A 19,858-nucleotide genomic window follows, 5' to 3' on the forward strand; every position below is an offset into this window, starting at 1 on the left:
TAGCCGTACAGAAGTATAGATTCATTGTATTGTTTTTTTATACATTAAATTTACAGATCATACATACACTGTCACACAAATAATAATAATTTCACCCAATTATTATTATTCCTACTCTACATCGGCAAGTCAGCCTTTTCACTTCCCGATTGTGCATAACCGTATTGTACGGTACAACACACTAATGCTTGTGAAGTATATTCGTGGGCAAAACCCGAAACGCCCAAAATAATATAATTTGTGCAAATTGGTCACGGAATATATTTTTTTTCAAACTAGCGACGCACTGTAGTCTGTAGCCACCACCGTTCTCCGTTCAAATTCTCTGATCACCCTGCCGCCGCCGGCTGACTTGGCGGTGGTGAAAATTCGTGAATGATCAAAGTCGTGGATGAACTGGCTGACGATGGCGGATCCCGGTACTGCCACTAGCTCAGCCCATGCATCGTCGGCGTCTTTACCGTTTTGTTGGAAGGCTTTGGTGGCGTCCAGCCGGTGGATTTTCCACCCTTTGATGTTTTTTAGCCGGTGGATTTTTCTTAATTGCCGGCATGCGAGTTTGCATGTGTTGATCTTTGTTTCGTTAATGGCGGACTCTAGTAAATTTGATCGAACTTTTTCGTCGGTAGAAGATGAGTATTCTGAGCGGAAAAAACTATCGAATTCCGGCACTCCGATGGCTCGCCGGATTCCTTTCGAGTAATCAGAATTTGGATTAAACAAGTTTCTAACTTCATCCACCATCCCCTCCGCCACCATACGGTTGACTCGGGCGGAAACGAATTGTTCGAGCACGGGCATTGCGACGTCGACCCACAAGAAACAAACATCGTAACTCGACCGGAATTCGTGATTCCGGTCATCAACCAATGCTTCTATGAATGAATTCGACCCTCCAGCGATAATCGGGAGGTTATTTCTACCGACGATGGATTTCATTGCGACTGATGAGGTGCTAACGAAGTCAGAGGAGGTGAAATCCGCGTCGGAATCTACTATTCCAATGAGGTGATGAGGCACGCCGTCGCTTTCTTCGTCGGTGATTTTGTTGGTGACGATGTCTAAGCCTTCGTAGACTTGCATTTTATCGGAGTTTATAATCTCTGCGGGGTAGCGAGTGGCGATGTCGACGGCCAGTCTTGATTTTCCGGTGCCAGTGGCGCCCATTACCACCACAACCTTTTCTTTTTGTGGACGTCGCCGGAGCAGCGACAAGTTGATGGGCATTTGTAACAAGGATGCATGAGCTTGCAGTTTGCACATCATCATCATTATTGCCTTTTTCAGGTGGTGGTTATAAATTGCCGGAGAAGCTTTGAATGGTTGAACACATACACTGATGTGGTTTATATTATAGTAGAAAGTAGCTACATGGGAACTTAAAAGTTGCACGAAGGTTCCTTCTGTTGTGTGCATGTATATATTTAATTAATGAATATGAATATAATGTTTGAATTGTAAATATTATTAACTTTGATGTAATTTTATCATATTAAAAATACTCTCGATACTGATTTATTGTGGAAACTCTATTAAAGTGTAAAACATATTAATTTCTAAAAAAAAACAATATATGTAAAAAAACATGCATGCGATATTGATTAAGGTATTCTTTTTGCAAAATGTGATTGATATTAACTTAACAAGTCTTTTTGATAAAGAGAAATTAAAAATTCTCCTATATTTTATTCCTACTATCCTTCTACACACATTAAATGTTGACAAGTGGACAAAATTTAAATTTATTTCATAAAATGTGTTAATAAATATGACACATGTTAGCATTTGACATGATAGGAAGATAAGTAGGAATAAAATGTGGAAGGATATTTAATTTCTCTTTGATAAATATCAATGACAATGACAGAATGTATAATAGGAAATCATAAGAATTTATAATAGGAAATCATATGTATGTATGGGAGATGTTGAGAGGAAACAAAATGGATAGTTGTCCAAGACTTAATTTTTTATTATATATTTTTATTTAAAAATAAAAATTTATAATAATGTTAAAGAGTTTTTTTGTTGGTTTGTCATGGGCCTTTGAGGATATCTAATTCCTCATGACTCACCTAACCATATGGTTCATTAATTGGGTTCAATTAGCGGATTCAAAAAAAATGGGTTTTAGAAAATAACCATTTTAACATGAGATGACCGAACTCAAACAGTCATTTCTTATTTATTTATTTATTTTTATTTAAATCAACTTAAACTTAGAGTAAAGACAATCTAAACAAGGCTAGCTTAGTGTGAAAAATACATTATATATTTACAACGGAAACTCCCTATCATTTATTTTTAGAGTTAATGTGGGACTTCTTGTTGGCGATTTTAGTATCATGTAGTCGCTCTACTGTAATGCAAACTTGTATAAAAACACGTTTGATTTGGGTTCGAATAAAATGACGGTGGTCAACAGGGTTGTGTCCTTTATGTGATCCAAGGGGCAGCTCATCGGCTCGAAAATTAATTTTATTAACTTAATCGCTATGAAAAATATTATTTTCAAAATACATTTCTCGTAATTCTCCTTGAAATTGTAATCCCTTATTTATGAGATAAAATCAAAAATTAATGTTGATTTGATCTTATATTTGGTAAGCGAAAGAATTCTAAATCTATAAATTCCTAGTTTTATGATTTCTTATTAGTGCCTTGATCAAAAATTGTTTCTTGAAGGATTATCCTCGTAATATTGATTTCGTTATATCAAAGCACAAAGTCTAACCATCATATTCGGAAGGTGATCACACGATCTTCCAAGCAAACCCAAAAAATCTCTTAATTTTAAAAACAAGACTTACTCCCAAACCCTAACACTTCTTTCCGCCACCAAATATTTTATGTCTTTTATTATCTATCGTATGTATTATCTCTTCCTTTCCTTTTTGTTATTCAACACTATAACCCCGTAAGGTAGTGTTAGAATTTTGGGGTATGAGAGCACTTGAAGTTTTAAGAATCGTGATGCAATCAAATTGAAGTATTTCGATGATACTTCCGAAATCAACAATTGGACAAGACTAAAAAATGAGATGCAAAAATAGAGATTGTTTTTGTTATAAATTTCATGTGTACTAGAAATCTAACCAAAAACAGATTTTAGATCTATGTATTGAAAACTGTCACAAAAACCCGTCAAAACTATCACAAAACGGGTTTTTAAATAAGCTCAAGACAAAAGTAAAAAATGGCTAATTTTCTAAAATCCAAATTTCAAATGCATTTTAACAAAACAACATAACCCAGGCCAGATAAAAATTTTCCACCCAGCCAGGGGCCCTGCCCCTTGGACCTGCTACAAAGGGTGCTGCTCCAAGACTTTCGTTCTTTCAGTGGCTTAGCCCATAAATGAAAGTGTACTTTGAATCTTGAACAAACTCAAATAAATGTGCACTTTGTTCCTCCCTTACTTGTTTAATGTTTATCAATATTATATTTGATCAACAAACTAATATATTGCACTTAAATACATATTGGTAATACAAATCATCATAATATAGTTGTTATGTTTTTCCATGATATATCTTTAATTTTTTTTTGTAAAAGTCGTTAGTAAGTTAAAAAATTTATGTGTCTTAGGACCGACCTACCATCTATATAGATTCGCTTTGGTAAAGATATTAACTCTACTAAAAAATTCAAATAGTACAAAATGTTTATCAAAGTTATATTCAATATAACAAGTTCATGTAATATATAATATTTATAAGAACTATGTTTACTATTCAAGTTGGACTCATATCTATTAAAACACTCATCGAACGTAATATAATAATAATAATAATAATAATAATAATAATAATAATCTAGTTTTAAACACTCAGACAGTTTAAAATGGATCTTACGATTTTAATCTTATTTTTATTTATTTATAATACAATCAGGCAAAGAAATATCATTTTGCGGAATTTTTCTTACAAAACTAATATTTTTTATAATAGAATTTTAACATATGAGTGTATGACCATTCGATATCAATTTTGGTTATTTTAGTTATCATCCCATCTTTTTAATAAGCCATAGAACATTGCTCTTAATAGAAGCAAAGTACATAAATAGCATGGTCAACTTGAAAGTGGACTCTTTGCTACTTTTGTTAATGGAGGTCTCTTATGATATCCTTTAATATTTTTCCTTTACAAAGTTCCTCATAATTAATTGCATTTTAATTTCAAACCATTCCACTTATGAATCAAGAATATGATTTAGGTTCAAAAGTTTTCTTTTATAAACTTTTAACCTATAGTTCCAAAATATTATTCCCCTCATTATTATTATTATTATTTTTTCTGTGTGAAAGCTAAGGCATTTTAAACTTTGGCAGGCAAGGAGCATGAGAATATATACACTTCATATCAACTCATAAACACACAAGCGTATACAAAGATAAAATATGTTAAGAATTTTGCATTGATAGAACGACATGGAATATTTTTAATATTTAAAAAAAATCTTCAAAACTTGAATCGATGAAATTAGTTTTTACTAATGATTACGTTTTGAATGCTTCAAGTTGAAGGGCGCATTCGGTAAAAATAGCTGGTAGCGGGCAACAACTTGTAGCTTGTAGTTGATAACGTTTTGTTAAACGCTATATGAAGTAACATTTGGATTTGTAATGTTTTGTTTAAACTAAACGCTAGAAGTTTATAGTGACAAATAGTTTTCTATTCACAACGGAACGTTTTGTCAAACGCTAGATACTAGAAGCTTTTAAGCACTTGGTGCCAAACTCGTCCGAAGTTGGATTTCCTTGGAACTAGTCGATTATATTATTATGCATATTGTATAATGTATCAACAAGTGTATTGATGAGTGAGCATCTTCGTTCATTATTTATTTTAAGTTGGTAAATAATAAATTTATATATTATGAATATTATTTGTTAATTTATTTTTATATTCTTAAATATGTAACTAGTTAGATTTACATATAAATAGTGGCATAGTTATTCAAGCTAGTTTTCAGTTATCAACTAACTTTTTAATTATTACATAACTTTTCAACTAACTAAGCGAATCTACGTTCATTACACAGGATAACAACTATGTTGTTAAAATATGTTAGAATTTATGTTTTACCTATATTTTTATGTAATTTTCCATATCCTTATCAATTACTTTTATAAGCATGCATTTGTCAACGAAACTGATTAAACAATAGTTTAATTATTTTTTTAAGAGAATATATTTTGTGTAATGTATCCAATTGTAAAAAATGACGGATATTCTATATTAATATTGTGATGAAGATCATAAAATTTGTATCTTTTATCAAGAATTTATGTCAAAAAGTTAGCTTTTATAATGAAATAAAAAATGACATTCTAAGATAAAAAAAATGTTAGAGTATGCCATTTGCTTATGTTTGTAATAGAAAGTTATATTTGAAAGTTCATAAAACTTAATCAATGTTAATGGTATATTATGATATACCAAACTTTATATTGAAAGTTATGATATAAAAATGAATTAAGTTGGTCAAATTGTAAATTAGATAATACTAAAATAATATAAACAAATGGTGTGTTTATATATATATATATATATATATATATATATATATATATATATATATATATATAGGGTAAAGTGAATATACCTAACAACCTTATATAAGCTTAGGTACCTAACTTCATCAAACTACGTCATTTTGCATTAAATTTTCATTGCAATCATCCAAGGTTCTTAAACTTCATCCCTAAACTTGATTCACTTCAAAAATTTTGGGAAATTCATCATTATATTTCTCCTACATCCTTACATTTGTAGCGGTAGGATATGAAGCCTATCAGGTGGTATTCAATAGAAAGACGTGATGTAAAAGAAAGATATTATTGAAAGTCCAAAGATTTTGGAAGTAATCAAGTTATGAGGTTGAAGTTTAAGAACCTTAGGCAATTACAATGTAAATATGATACAAACCGATGTAGTATTATGGAGTTAGGTACCTAAGCTTATATAAGGTTGTTAGGTATATTCACTTTACCAATATATATATATATATATATATATATATATATATATATATATATATATATATATATATATATATATACCAATTAAGTGTCTTACTTACCAACCACAAAAAGTAAGAACATGATCCGAGATTAAACATGATATCGATAAGATTCAATTATCTCAAAAGACCTAGGAGTTTCATTGTGATTGAAATTGGTAAAGAGTATTACATACCTAAAATATATTCACAATCTGATTACGACATAACTCTTTTTATTTCGAATTGAAAATATGGATCCTAGCCTTATATAAATTTTGGGTAAAAATATATTAAGGATTGAAATCAACTAACTAATACTTTCTCTCTTATAATAAATCTCTGGAAATTAGGATCTTCCTCCTCCTCCACTCGCTCATAATTTAAACTTCGCTCTATTGTCAATTATGCCAAAGGAAAAGCTCACTAGTCCAAACTATGTAAATTGGATGCGTAACTTGAAGATGATTCTTCGGTAAGAAAACAAAGAGTATGTTCTCGATACCATAATTCTTGATATTGACATGGAAACTGCTACTCCAGAAGAAATTTTTGTTAATGCCAAACATGTTGACAATGCCACAAAGGTTGCTTGCATCATGATTACCACTATGACGCCATATTTACGAAAGTCATATGAAGACTACTAACCATATGAAATGAATCAAGCTCTTGGTGAAATGTTTCACAAGAAAGCTAGACAATAATGCTTTGAGGTCATCAAAACCCTAATGACGTGCAAGCTAAAGGAATGCGAATATGTGTGTGTGCTCATGTGCCGAAAATACATAGACAAATGGAGAGATTAAAGAAGCTCAATGTGAATTTCGATAAAGAGCTGGCCATTGATATGGTTTTTGACTCTTAGCCTAGTTATTATGATAAGTTCATCTTGACTTATCATTTGAACAACACCGAAACAAAATTGGTGCAACTCCATAACTTGTTGCAAACAGCTAAAGTAGGAATAAGAAATCTCATCCTACCAGTGTTGCTACTACTCCTGTCTTGGCCATCCATCAAGGAAATAGGAAGAAGATGGAATGTATCACCCAACCCAAGTCGAAAGGGAAAGCCCATGTTAGAGAGTCTAATAGTGGGTCAAAGTGTAAAGATAACTATGATATCCCTCCTATCAGTGATCCAAAAGAGGTCGTTTACTTTCATTGTGGCCAAACGGGGCAATGGAGAGAAGCTGCCCATAATACCTTCAAGAGGTGAAAAAGGGAAAGGTCAAATTGTATGGTTCCTCATCTGGTATGTACATTATCAAAATAAATAATACATAAATTTCTAATTCTTGGTTCCTTGATACGGGATGTGGTTTTTGTAACGTCCGTAGATCCGGGCTAGTCAATTTAGAGATAATAGGGGTCGAAAACGAGTTTTCGACAAAAGATTATTTAGAATAATTAATCTTAACCAAGTTGTATAATACGTCTCAAGGGTTTCGTACATATAAATAACATTGAAATTCGAGTTATAACGAAGAAGTTATGGTCCATCGAAGTTTTACGGCAAAACCGACACGACACCGGGAGACGTAAATAGTGAATTTATGATGGAGGATTTTTTAGCCTTAGAAATATAAACAAAATTTGTAGTATACGTTAAACCGAGAACATACAAAAAAAAGAACGCCCAAATCTGACTTCGTATGAGGAAGTTATGAATTTTCTAAGATTTGGCTTAATAGTGCACAACCCGAAACTCGAATTTTAGATCGAGCGGTTTTTAGTCTATGCGACCTAAATGAGAATTGAAGATCATTAATAGGAACTCAACGGTAAAAATATAGACGGAAACAGAGTCTGTATGTAGAAGTTATGAATTTTACGCGGACATTTAACAGTATAATCTCCTCGTACCGTTAAATTTAAGATCGGTAGAGAGTTAGCCGACGGAGTCAAAATTAAAGTTGTAGATCTTATTTTTACCTACGTGTGGATATAAAGAACGTAAAAAATGGAGGTCATATGTGAAAGTTATGGATTTTAGAAGTTGGAAGTGTGTTGTGCGAAAATGGGTGATGTGGCACAATCTTGGCCATTGCTTTCTCCCAAAGTCATGCCACTAGATGGTGACATGTGGCACCAAGTTCAGCCATTTTCACCCTATAAATAGAACCTCTCCCACTCTCATTTTCTTCACACCTTTCCCATTCTTTCTTCTCTTTACTCTCTCTCTCTCTCTCTCTCTCTCTCTCTCTCTCTAGAACCTCTCTCTAGCCCCGAAACACCCCGAAAAGCCTAGGGAACCTCCCTAGCACGAGGCAGAAGCCCCGGAGTGCTCGTCGGCTCTGAGAAGAAGAGCTTTTCGGCTCGGGAACGTTGCTCCAAGCAAAAACCCGATTTTCTATAAACCCGTTGTAAGTGAGCTAGGCCTACGCTATTTTTAATATAGCTTTTATTTAATTATAGTAACGTTATTAGGAACTTATAATAAGTACTTGATAAAGTTGGCAACTTTAAGTCCATCGAGGCCATGAGATGTCCAAATCTGAAACCATGGCTTCATAGCATGCTCAAATCCAAGAATGGTCCCAAAATAAGCTAATAATGGCCATAACTTTCAAAAGAAGAGATTTAGAAAAATGGATGATCAAGATAACGACTTTATACCTCCAAGTGGCAGCAACAACACTAAAAATCCCATATCTAAAGCTTCTCCCTTCAACTTTGCACCACCAACTTCAAGCTCCTTCAAGAAAAGCACCAAAGAATACTCTATAAGCTCACACACACTCAAAATGGGGAAAGAGGCATGATTAGGGTTTTCTCTGGACTGAGGGGACGATGAGGGAGGCTAACAATGAGAGTTAAGGCCTTTGGATAGGGTGAAAACCCTTAAAATTAGGGTTTCCATGTTCAGCCTTCAACTCGTCGAGTAGACATCGAAAGATACGCGAGCATTAAATACTCTACACGACGAGTTTGAGCCTCCCAACTCGTCGAGTTGCCCTAAAAATATAAATATAAAGCTTTAAATTCATACCTGAAGATTGGGATGTTACAAAACCCTTGTCTAGCAGGTCGTGAAGCTACATAGACAACTCGTGCATCTCAGGTGGCGCCAGACAATATGGTGCCTTGGCTATCGTAGCCGCACCAGGTACCAGATCTATCTGAAACTCAACCTACCTCTCGGGAGGCACTTCTGAAAAATCCTTATGAAACACATCAGGGAAATCCTGAACATTGGGCATCCACTTAATTTTGTCGTCGCATCAACTCGAGTGTATGCAACATAAGCTATGAACCTAGAACAACCTTATTGCACATATATATTGGAACTCGCAGGTGAACAATGAGTTCGCCCATGCGAAGCTCTTTTACCAGGAATAACCAGCTCCCCCCCCCTCTTTGGGTACGAACTCTCACCAACTATTGCTTGCAATCCATCATGTCTCCATTGGGCCCAACCAATCCATCCCGATGATAACCTTCGATCCTCTAAAGGGAATCGACACCAAATCAATAGAGAATCTCTCACTAAATAGATTCAGGACACACCTATGGAAAACCCTCAAAGCACTCACAACATGGTTATCCGCAATCTCAATCTCTAGTGGGGAATCCAAAGTCCCGAGAGTATCACAAAACTTCTTACCGAGTGCAAGAGATACAAAGGATCGGGTAGCCCCCGAATCAAACAAAACATTAGTGGTTAAACCATTGACCAAAAACGTCCCAGTAACCACAACTAGCATTGCACGAGCCTCATCGGTAGTCAGTTGAAATGCCTTGCTCTTCACCATAGGAGCATCCACTTTGGCTTGGTGGCCAACAGTAATCCTCAAGGTGGCTAGCGCAGGCGCCGCCATTGCTCCTCATAACAATCTCGGACAATCGGCCTTTTTATGGCCAGTCTGATTCCAATGGAAGCAAATTAGACCCCTATTGGGGCAATCATTGCTCACGTGTCCCGACTAGCCACAACTAAAACAACCTGAGCCCATCGCTCAGCAAGCCCCACTGTGCGGCTTGCCACACTTGCCGCAACGACACCGACCCTGCTGGCCTCTGGTGTGAGCATTGGAGATCTTGGGCCTCTTAGCCTGGCCCACTGCTGTCTGTACCTAATCTAACTTCCCCTTCGAACGAAGCTCCAACCCAATATACCGCTTGTTGGCCTTCTCGATCATATCATTCGGGGTCTTGCACCACAAAAAGCTCATGAACTCTCTGATATCCTCCCTCGGTATGTCATGATATCTCATCTTCCTCATCTCCTCATCTGTAACGTACTGCGAGAGCAACAAAACCCTCTCCCTGAATTAGGCGGTAATCTCCACCACGGTATCAATAGTCTGAAAAAGGTCCTGGAACTCCCTCGCCAGCTGTTGCACCTCAATAGCCGGTGCAAACTTCCTCTAGAATCTTTGAACAAAATCCTCCCAGGTCATCACTGCAGCTGTTGCTGACCCTACAACTTGGGTGACCTCCTCCCATCAGTATCGTGCTCTATCCCTCAGTAGGAAGGATGAAAATCCCACCTTTTCCCCCTCATGGAAAAAACTCACCCACTGAGCAATCTCCATGTCAGCGACCCAACGATGGCTATTGATGGGTTCCTTGACCCCAAATAACTTGGGTGCTCCACAAGCCTTGAACTCCCAAAATGAAGGAGTTTGAGATCCAATATGACCCGCAACAATCTCGGCTCGAATATACCTGAGCCTCTCATCCATCAACTCCATAATCCCCTATTTGATAGTACCGAACAACATAGGGGTAGCATCCACAATACCATGAGTAACCTCGGCTGAAATGAACTCACGCAACCTCTCATCAATTGGCTCACCACCTAAACCAGAATCGGAACCTAAACCAAAACCCGAACCTCCTTGAGTAGTCATCACCATCCTCAAACCAAAACACAACATAAAAACAATTAGCAAAGGATTCGAGGGGACTCCTCTACACATGCCTCCTTAGAGCTTCCAGATCTACACTCGTCTCAGGTACATGTTATGTGCTTCTAGTAGTATGGGCCCAATACTACCTTTCACATATACCTATTCCTTCCTCAAGGTCAGTCCTGATTCCTCTTAGTCACCACATTAAAACCATAAACTAATCCCATGCCATACAACATACATATCCTAAACTCTCCTAGGAATCCTCAACTCCCACCACTCGCAATACCAAGAACCTCAATCAACATCATTGGTTTCCCTATACATGCATGTTATACACAAAATAGGATCACATAGACTATCAAATGATGATTCTACCGTAAGTCCACAACCAAACAAGGAATAGGAAATGAGGCCAAATCGATCATTCTAGGTCTATTAAATCCTAGTTGTATACAAATTTGAAAGCATTCACTTAACATTTAACTGAGTCGATATTAATTCCAAGTAATACATAGCATCAAATTCCACAAGGCTATAAGGCATCACACAAATCATGTAATTCTATCATATGATTTCTGAAGGTATCCTTAGCCCTAATCTATCATACAATTCTCATATAAAGCATACTACTCATAGTACATAAGTATGGATAATTTGGGAACCACTTACTTGAACTCGGCTGATAGCAAGCATAATACCCCTTATTCTTAATAAAAATCCTCTTTTAAAAGTTTAACTTCATTTTTATTAAGAAAAACTATAATTTCCTCAGTTTGAGTTCTGACACATCCGAGAGTATGCCTAAATCCATCAAACCAAGGCTCTGATACCAACTTGTAACATCCCAAATACAATAATAAATTTTTTCATTTTAAACTATTAATTTCATTCATTTATTGTACCAAAAACCATTAGTCATTACAATATTCAAAACATTAGAGTAAAAATACATCAAGTGCGAAAATCATAAGGGGATGGTACCTTGCCATCACTCCAAGCCCTTCTTTTTAGAACTGGAAGTACCTGAAACCATAAACATAAACTGTAAGTCTGTAAGCATAAAGCTTAGTGAGTTCCACCAAAGTACCACATACTACACATAAAAGAAAATAAATGTTATGGGCTAAATTATAGTCATACAATCATTTCATGCCATGGGCCAAACCATGGTCTTTCCGTTCAGTGCCGAGGGCCAAATCCCGATATTGCATACAAGTGTTAGGGGCCAGATCTTGGTCTTTTATATAATTGTTAGGTGCAAGATCCTGGTCTTTCATACAAATGTCATGGGCGAGATCCTGGTCTTTCATATAATTATCACAAGGAATCAAGCATTCTACACAACAAGCAATGGGTCGGCATTGGTGCCTTCGACCCTTGGATCTAGTCAGGAAACTCACCTCAACTGATGAAAAACCAGATAAATGTTCGGGCTATTGGACCAGAAAAATCCTCGCTCTGTCTAAACAAATAAAACCCCGATTAATAATTGGGACATAACCCATAGTTGAAACTCTACTTTATTTGTACAATATCTAAAGTAAAAGGGTCAATTTATCATTTTCAATTAAGCTCAAACAAAAATCCTAGGCCCAACCCCAAAGATCATTCAAAGTCCAACACGGGCCCAATTCCAGAAGTGACCCATACCATTAAAAGTGTATTTCTGTTGCTCGGGCACACTTAACTGCAAAGGTCTTATGGGATATGTTTCCCTCAAGAATTTAAAATGCGTTGTGACAAGGAAGGTATCCACACCCCTTATATCGAAATGTTTCATTCTCCTTTCAAGCCGATGTGGGATCAAGTGTATCCCACCTTCAATATCCTATCTACCAGGATACCGATCTAACAGATTATAACAACACTCGGTCCTAAGATAAACCAGGATAACAATCCAAAAGGGCCAACATTGGTGCCTTCGACCCATTAGTACAATGATGAAAACTCACCTCGAATGCAGAAGCTCACTGAAGGAATCCCTAGCTGTTGTCCTGCCGGCTTCCGAGCTATCAGTACCATCAACACACCCAATTAGCAATTGGACTCCATGCCATAATCCATAATCCATACTTGGGGTAAAATGAATATTTTACCCCTGACCCAACATGCACCAAAACTGAGGCCCAAAACCAAAAGATCCACAATGGCCCACTAATGGCCTAATTTTCCAAATTGGGCCTAACTCCATATGGGTCTTATCCTAAGCCCATATTTTCCTTAAATCCAAATCAGGTTATCACAAGCACCCCTCGGGACAAACTTGGTTAAGGACATAAATCAAAAGTCAAAGTCAACGGTCCAAGTTGACCCAACTCGACGAGTTTTTCCATAAATCTGCAAAGACCGGGAAAAGACAAGTCAACTCACCGAGTTTACCCACCAACTCGTTGAGTTCCTTATAAAGGCATGGCCATAAAGCTTATATCCAACTGATACTTCCCTCAATCCTTGCTACTCCCCTTATCCAACCAACAGATTTACAACTCGCTCGACTCCTATCAACGTGTCAACCCAGAAGACACCATAAGCAAAAGGAATGAACCATATGACCACTGGGCCCACAAACTATAACTGGAATGCTTCTGATAACACACTGACCTTAACGATACTCTCACAGTGCCATCGAGCATTACCTAGTTGCTACCCAAGCAATCCTTACAAAACAATGTAGTGCATGATCCGTAGAAAGGATAATGGTTGTACTCCTGGTCTGAATCGAAAGCTGAAACCCAAGAGAACCATGCACATAACTAGAACTAAGAGCCCCAAAGCCATCTTGCCTAGCTCACACAGAACATCCCATACTCATACTTAAGAGACCAAAAATCTCATCCGAAGAGAAAAGGAACACCATAGATAATTGACATGCCACCTTAATCAAAACAAAAAAACATCTTCACGATCGGGCAAAACAAGAACCATGCTGGACTGAACGGATTCGATCACCACCCCACTAGCTCGAGAAAACCTTCAAGATGATCCTGAAGGCTACCAAAGCCTAAGTCTGCTATGAACTAAGCTTCCATTCCACCATTGAGGGTAAACATACCTAAAAACCTAAGGAATCATAAAACATATTGAACTTGACGACATATTGGCCCGATTATTGAATCTCGGCTAACACCTCTAAACCTTCCAAGGAAACTTCATTGAACGATGAACCCCCTACGAACAAGGGTCAAGGATACACTAACACTCAAAACAAGAAATCAAAACCCTCATGGAACTAAACACACCCGCTTCTGGGAAAGATCCATCGATCTAAAACTGCTCAACTAATCCGAAGACAACGATCCGAAACCACGAACTGCCAAGACCCTCAAGGACTGACACTCAATCTGATAATTCCCAATTCTCCCCCGCTTAGAACACGAACCACCACTCACTGGTGGTTACACCAAAACATAACCCAACTAACCCAACCCAGGTACAACCATACCTAACCATGAAACGAATATCACCCGTAGAATGGTCCTCCAAGTATGGATCAAACGAACCCCACGAGGAACCTGAAACACACCTGAAGACCTCGGATCTTCCCATAATAACCACCTACAAATCATAGAAAACTACCAATTTACGATCCAAACATATGCCTTTGCATGCAACCCACACGGCAATCTGGCACCTGGCTTTCCAATCTTCCAAGGACACAACCCTTGCCCACATCGCTAAGATACTCGTGCCACATTAAACCACATGTTGTCACACCCCCAAACCGGAACGACGGAAACGTCCGGGGGATGATGACTTCATGTACATTATCATAACAATTGAACAACAGAGACCAAAAAATTACAACCATCATATTGATAATTTAATATTTACATTGAGTTTGATCCCTTGTTTTTTTGACTCCAGAAACATACGACAAAATATAAGAGGCGACACTGCTACAATCCATCTTCACAAAACCTGTGTGGGTACCTGTCTACTGATTCCCTGAGAATTAGGGTTGTTCACTATTCGGATAAAACCGAATTATCCAATTGGACAATTTGGATTGGACTATTTGGTTCGGATATTCGGATTTTTGGATTGGTTTTCAACAAAACCGAATTATTATTTTGGATTTCGGATTGGTTTTTGTTTACAAATTAAGAACCGAATAGTCCAAAAAAACTGAATAAACATTTATTATTTATCTATTTATAATATATATTTATAATTATTTATTAATTTTGTATTTTATTTTTTCAAATATGTTCAAAATGTTTCACCCGATAAAAAAACATTAATATGCATTTTCTTTTGAAAGTTTTATATCTATAAAATATTTTACTATAATATATTTTCTTATTAGTTGTTTATAAATTTCAAATCAGAACTAAATTATTTGTTTTTGCTTCTTGTGTAAAGTTAGGTAATATTATAATTATATGTCGTTTTAAAATGTTTCGGTTTTTGAAAACCGAATTATAAAAACCGATCCAACCGAATTGTACTTGGATCGGATCGGATCGGATTTGAATTTAGTTTGGACAATTCGGATCCATGTTTTGAAAACCGAAATCAATTTGGATTTACTTGATTGGATCGGATCAAACCGATCCATCCAAACGAACACCCCTACTGAGAATACAAGTGGTTTTGAAAAATTAAGTTGAGCGTTAGTATGAGAAAAATCTGCCATTTTTCTTTGTAAGATGAACGAGTGTTCTCCAGAAAATCCAATATTTCCTTTTAAATGTAATGTAGTCTCAGATACTCTAAGACTTAAAATGTATGAATATTGTTGTAGTTGAAAGTAGTATAATAAAGTTCTAATATCTATAAAACCATTTGAATGTATGTTTCCATAAATGTAAGTTATATTGTACTGGTAAATAATGTACTATAGTTGTATCTGTATTAAACCCTTTAAATGTATGTTTCTGGAACTATCAGTTGTAGTGTAACATAGTGTAATGTAGTTTTATTATTAAATAAAACTGGTTAAATGTAAGTTAGCCCCGTAAACCAACTGTATTAGTTAATACCCCATGTGAGTTATTATAACTATGCTAGCGACTAGTGGCCTGTTACGACGTTCTTCAGGCGTTGGACTAGTACGACATTTGTCACCCCAGACCTGCCGGTCTAACTGTAGCTAACAATTTAGGTGCGGGATTGTCAGTCCCGTATATATCTATACATAAGTGTCACGCTCTTCCTACAAGAGACTATGGTTATAATACAGGACTTTAGTGTGTACTCTGGTAAGTACGGTGAAGGATGTCTTACAAAAACTGTATTAATTGGCTTACGTCTAGTGTAATGAAAACCCTTTCTTTGTAATACTATGTATTACCTTTTCATAGTGTTTACATGGCGTAAAAATAATTATACTTTTATATAATCATTTCTTTATCCTGAAAAGGGTAAAATAGTGTGAATGCTCCATAAAATATACCTATTATAGTTTATAACAATTGTTTCGCTGAAATGATGAATCCTTTGTATGTACCATATATATATATATATATATATATATATATATATATATATATATATATATATATATATATATATGTATATTGTAGGAAAACATAGTGTATTAGTACTTTGTTTTTCATAGCGTTGCGTTTTTAGTCAAAACCTTGTATGTATATGTTTCACAAATTTGGAAATACAGCTATTTCATAAATTTAGCATCTTTGTATAAAAGGTAAGAAAATATATTTACCCATTTTGTATTTTTAACACAAGTTTTCTTGTGTTTTACTTGTATTCTCCCCCCCCCCCCCTTAAAACAAATAAAATCTCGAAAAATGTGGGGTATGAACTCACCTCGAGTGTGTTCTTGGCTGGATAATGAATTGTTGGGGATGATCTTCAAGTTAAAATATGTGAAGGTGCTCGTATCCTACGAGTATTTAACACATGATATTGTGTGTAAATTAGTTGAACTAATATGCAAGTGTTATAAAAATACTAGATTATATATGGAATGCTTAAAACAATTCTAAGAATTAACCTCGAAAAATAGCTTCCTGGGAATTGTTTGAAGATGTTTATGGGCAATTGTATGATTTGAAGATGTTGAACTTGTTTATTGAGAGAGAATTGAAGGAAATTTTGAAGATGTAAATGAGAAATAGGGAAGTGTTTTCGGCCAAATGTATATATATGAGGGTAAAGGTGATGTGATGTTTGCATTGGATTGTGTAATTTATCTCATTGGAAAAAGTGCCACCGGATAAGATTTGTGATTTCGGCCTATCTTCACTGAAATCACCTTGATTTCGGTCCAAGCTCCAACCTAGAACCAAGGCCTTCGGTCTAGGAGACTTCGGCCTAGTGATGATCTCAGTCTAATGATGTTTTCGGCCATGGCATGAGATTTCGGCCCATTGTAACCGAAATCTCATGGTTTTTGATTCCTTAAACCAAAAACTCCATAACAAGGTATAAATTTTATGCTTTATGACTTATCTATTTGACTTTTGTTGACCCATAATTACCAATTGTTACACATGCGCACACCAGCGCTGACATGTTGTCGCCAACCACCACGACCAATAGACCTCAAGCTGAGAATCCAACCCAACTTAGGAGGTTAAATCCAACCCACTCCATCCAACTCGGCAAAATTAAAGGCAAACCCCTTCCATACAAATAACGACAACCCAAACTGACAATCCACCACTTAAATCCCAAATGCAATTCCAACTGATCATAACAGCCGTTTCCTCCCCATGTCTCGAGGCTCGAGGCATGACTTCTAACAAAACCCTCGAGACTTCCAATCAACATACCCATACGGGTCTAAAACATTCGATCGACATCAGTATCGCCACAGGGGTCTGAACAACACAAAACCCATCCTCGCCTGAGCAGGCTTAGCAAGAAGATTAACATATACTGGACCACCGCCTCGAACCCTGGTATCCAACCATGTTATTTTCCTGGCCATCCCATAGATTCTCCGAAGTGCTCTTTGATATGTGTATGGATCATGTGCTTCTAGTAGAACAGGCCCAATACTACCTTCCGCACCTCTCCATACTCTCCTCACGAATCATCTCGGGTCCTCTAAGACCTAGTCATAAAATACTCCTGAAACCTGCTCAACAGCGAAACTACTGCACCAGAATACTCTCTAGGCTATTCCTAGGATTCACCCACACCCCCTCTGCCATCAACTACTGAAAACTCCTCACAATATCAATTAGCCATTCCATGAATACAATCACATGCAACAGAGTTTAGATAATCCTTTGAGTAACATACTCAACCCTACAACAGTTGGAATCAGACATGATCTGCAAAGCAGATTCAAGTATGTTACTCTGAGATTATCCAACCTTTTTCACATGTGACATGACATATTCACTTAATGGCAATCTCACATCACTCATGAGTTCCACAAAAGCACAAAACAAGCAGCATTTGAGCAGAGAAGCTGACTATCACTAAAATGCAATAAAATCAGACACATCCTCGCACGAAATCCTCGATCTCCAACTCCCAGCACCACAGGTACACCGTCGCTCTGCCCTTACTCTCTTAAGAGTGGCTAATCATTCCTCGTGCTGACCCGTTAAACACTGCACCTGCTCATGAAACTTCCACCAACCCTTCAACACTCGCGTATGCTAGCCATACATAACACTTGATCCTAAAGACATTCAAATACTCGGTCCTACACTAAGCCCACAACCAGAAGAAGAATAGGAAATAAAGCTAAACCAAATATTCTCAAGCTATAGAATCTTAGTTATGTATAACTATGATGCATACACTAAGCAACTTACATTAATGATGTTAATTTCATATAAAGGAGAATCCTAGGCTATCATGCATCATATAATCAAACAATTATATCATGTAATTCTTGAAGATCCTTTGCCTATCACTAGTATACTGTTCTAACATATCACAACATCAAATAACACTATGGTATTTTGGGGTCTACTTACTGGCTCCGACTGATTGTACACATCGCATCCTCCTTAAGTATTTTTTTGGAAACCATTTAAAAATCATTTTGAAAATCTTTTTCCTTAGTTTGAGACTGGATTCACACGAGTGTTTCTCCAATTCACTCAAACCAAGGCTCGTTTATGCATGATGTTGTCTGTTACGTTTATGTGGTGGTATTTTGAGGAAGACTCACTAAGATATGGGTTTACAATTTTGATTATGTTTCAGGTACTTCAGTGGATCGTGGAAAGGTGAAGGCGTGACCGTACACATCCTCATGTTTTGGACTTGTGATTTTCGGGAAAATCTGATAATGTAAATGTTTTGAAAACGATGTTGAAAGAGATTTTGATTTTTAAATAATGTTTTGGGAACAACGGTTTCTGTAAACACTTCTATAAAAAGGGGTTGTTTTGAAAAGTTTAAATTTTATTGAAATTTTTGGGACGTTACAAGTTGGTATCAGAGCTGGGGCATGGGTCGATGTGTTCGACGAGGACGTCGAACCCTATAATGGGGGGTGAAGGTGGGTTGCACCTGATCCCACATTGGCTTGGAAGGAGAACGAAACATTTCCATATAAGGGCTGTGGATATCTTCCTTGTTACAACACGTTTTAAAGCCGTGAGGGTAATAGATCCCATAAGAACTTTGTAGTTAAGTGTGCTCAGGCGAGACTAGTACTGGGATGGGTGACCCCCTGGGAAGTCCTCGTGCCAAGTGGCCTAAAGCAGGCAATATGGTGATACGTGTCGGAGGGGGACGTTACACTTTTCTACACCATAACTCTTGCATGGGTACAAATCAAGATCCAAGATTGCATTTTTATGACTTAAAATGCCCTAGAACGTCTGAAAGGACAACTTAAAGGCATTAGAGTACCTCATACTCAGCAATCTCTTGGTTTTTGGGACAAAATAATGAAAATTAAAGCTTAACTAGATCTAAAGAAACATAAGCCAAGTTTAGAGCTTTATACCGTGCAATGGTGCACAAAGGAGAGAAAGTGTTGGATCCAAAGTCTTGAGAGCAAAGTCACTTCCTTGATGATCCTTCTTTACAAGCAAGAAAGCTCAGAACTCA

The 19,858-nt window shown here is 36.7% G+C and overlaps 1 pseudogene; it reads right to left on the bottom strand.

Moving 5' to 3' along the window:
• LOC145055682 (adenylate isopentenyltransferase 3, chloroplastic pseudogene) lies at positions 1–1,365 on the bottom strand (annotated as a pseudogene).
• Positions 1,366–19,858: the final 18,493 nt, after the last annotated feature.

This window comes from Lactuca serriola, chromosome 5, assembly GCF_051521515.1.
Source record: "Lactuca serriola cultivar US96UC23 chromosome 5, Lser_US96UC23_V15, whole genome shotgun sequence".
Taxonomy (NCBI): Eukaryota; Viridiplantae; Streptophyta; class Magnoliopsida; order Asterales; family Asteraceae; genus Lactuca; species Lactuca serriola.